This window comes from Lolium perenne, chromosome 7, assembly GCF_019359855.2.
Source record: "Lolium perenne isolate Kyuss_39 chromosome 7, Kyuss_2.0, whole genome shotgun sequence".
NCBI lineage: Eukaryota > Viridiplantae > Streptophyta > Magnoliopsida > Poales > Poaceae > Lolium > Lolium perenne.
Window position 1 is genome coordinate 253,643,555 of NC_067250.2, and position 2,821 is coordinate 253,646,375.

A 2,821-nucleotide genomic window follows, 5' to 3' on the forward strand; every position below is an offset into this window, starting at 1 on the left:
AACGGTGTGCAGGGACATGATTTCTTTCAATCAAGCACACTACACAGTTCTATACAATTCCAGCTTGGTGGCTCCGTACATCGAGAAACACAAGAATGTTTTACGAGAAATAAACCCGGGCCAGCCTGAGTCCTTGATTACACGTCAACACATGAATACCTTCGGCAGTTGGTTGCAAAGACATCTCATGAGTGACACCACTGTTGGAGAGCAGCTGTACTTGTTGGCCAGGTTACCATCTTCAAACATATGTACATTCCAAGGGTACGAGATAAATGGGAATACATTCTACACGATCGACCAAGATAAAAAGAGCACCAACCAAAACAGTGGTGTCCGCTTCGATGCAAAAGACGAGAATGGGCAGACCACCACATATTATGGGTACATAGAGGAGATATGGGATCTTGACTATGGACCCACTTTTAAGGTCCCTTTGTTTCGGTGCAAATGGGTGAAGCTCAGCGGTGTACAGGTAGACGATAAGTTCGGTATGACAACAGTGGATCTCAACAATCTTGCGTACATGGATGAGCCATTCGTCCTAGCCAACGAGGTGGCTCAATTTTTCTACGTGAAGAACATGTCTAGCAAATCGAGAAAAAGAAATCAACAAAAGAATACATCAACCGAGGAGCCAAAGCGCCACATAGTTCTTTCGGGGAAAAGAAACATCGTGGGAGTGGATGACAAGACAGACATGTCAGAAGATTATAATAAGTTTAAAGAAATTCCGCCCTTCATAGTGAAAATTGACCAAAGCATCTTGCTAAATGATGAAGATTCTCCATGGCTACGGCGTAGAAGAAAATCACAGCACTAGATGGCAATGTTGGCGATATTTAAACCTGTAATGTAATAATGTATTCTTCATATGTAGTTCCCAAGACAATCTCTACATTTATGTAATAATGAGAACCCTTTCCCCAACACTGTTAGAGGAGATGGAGTCTTTCACGGGCTTGCAGGGAAATTTTTCCGAGGCGCAACTTCCGAAGATGCCGTAGGGCATCGTGCGCTACATGCTTTATCTCATCGAGCAGTGCGTCCACCCACGCGTCCTTATCCTGCCGACAGCTTTAGTACCGGTTGCACCCACCAACCGAAACTAAAGGTTACCGACACCCCCCAGATAAGGCCCTCCTAGATAAGCCTCCCCCAGATAAGGCCCTCCTAGATAAGCCTCCCGCGGATAAGGCCCCCTATCTTTTGTCCCGGTTTGAGCCCCCACCCGGGATAAAAGTTTCCCGCACCACTGCGTTCCCGTCTTCCCGCCATTTTTTCACTATATATATATATATTGGCTTGGCCTCCATTTACATATCACATCTAGACTCATATCTGCAAACCTCATCACTCTCTCCCATGGCTTCCATCGTATCTCTAACACCCCGGGAGGCGGAGGCGCTTTGCGCCTCGAACTACCCCTGCCCGCCGGGCTACCGCGTCCCGACCGGCTGGTTGCTGAGCGCCGGAGGCGTACCGGTCCCTCCTATCCCTCTAGGTGTGGCGCGCCCCATCACGAACCACTACTACTTCGAGCTCACGCCAGAGCAGCGGAGGAATCCCCAGTGGCATCCCGACTATAGCCCGACTTGGGACAGCTTCTTCATCAATCGGCGTGAGAGTGCGCTTGCCAGGTATGAGGAGGACGGCCCGCCTCATTTGAACTTCAACGAGGCCGGCCGTCGGCTATGGTGGCGCGGCCGGACTCTCCAGAGCGTCATGGCCGACCGTGGCCCTCGCCTGCGCTACCCTCAGTCCCAGCCCACGCGTGCTCACCCGCCGAGGTTCGACTACCGCGACCCCGATGCCAGCGACGATGATATCGGCGACTACGGCGACTACAGTGGCGACGTTTATAGGGCTAGGCACGACTATGACTGAATGACTCCAATATTCGAATCTGGCCATGTATCTTAATTTTTAGTTGAGCTCTGTACTTTAATTCCAGTTCAATCGTAATAAAATTGTATTCCCGCCCTTTTCCTCCCGCGCGGCGTCGTGGCGAGAAACTTTCTCATCATCAGGATGAAGACACCGACAACGACTTTATTGAAAACAACCGATAATGACTTTATTGAACTAAAACAACCGACAACGACTTTATAAACTAAATTTAAACTAAAACAACCGACAACGACTTTATTGAAATTACAATTAAAATAGATAAACGACTAGTCTAGTCTCTACTCGTCGTCGGAGGTTGTCTCCGTCCAAATGTCGTCCCACCGAGGGTCGTTTTCGGCCCAAGTTGTATTCGGGTTGTCGAGCTCGAACTCGGCGACGGTTCGACGGTGCCGCCTGTTGGACCTGCGCTGTGCCCTGAGGTCAGCGAAGAACGCGTCGGTGTTGTCGACGTCGTTGGGGAACTGCGCCCTCCACTGGCGCATCAACTCCTCGTCGTGCTCGGCGATGGCGATCCGGCGCTGCACCTGGCGGTGCCGGCGACGTTCCTCGTCGTCGCCGAGGCACGGCGCTGGCGCAAGGAACTCCGCCTCCTCTAGCGATTCGACATCCGGGAAGTTCATGTCGCGCCGTGGCCGCCGAAATCGCCACGCGGCCGCGTCGTAAGCGCGCGCCGCCAGCTCCGGCGTGTTGTACGTGCCGAGGGTGAGGCGGAAGCCACCGGCGCGTATCTCGGCGTAGAACCTACCGCTCGGACGCGCTCGGACGCCACGGAAACCGGACGACCCGCGACGGCGTGGCGGCATCCCGGAGATGAATGAGCAGAGGCGGCGGCGACGTGTGAATGCTGATACGTCGCAAACGTATCTATAATTTTTGATGTTCCATGCTTGTTTTACACCAATTACTATAT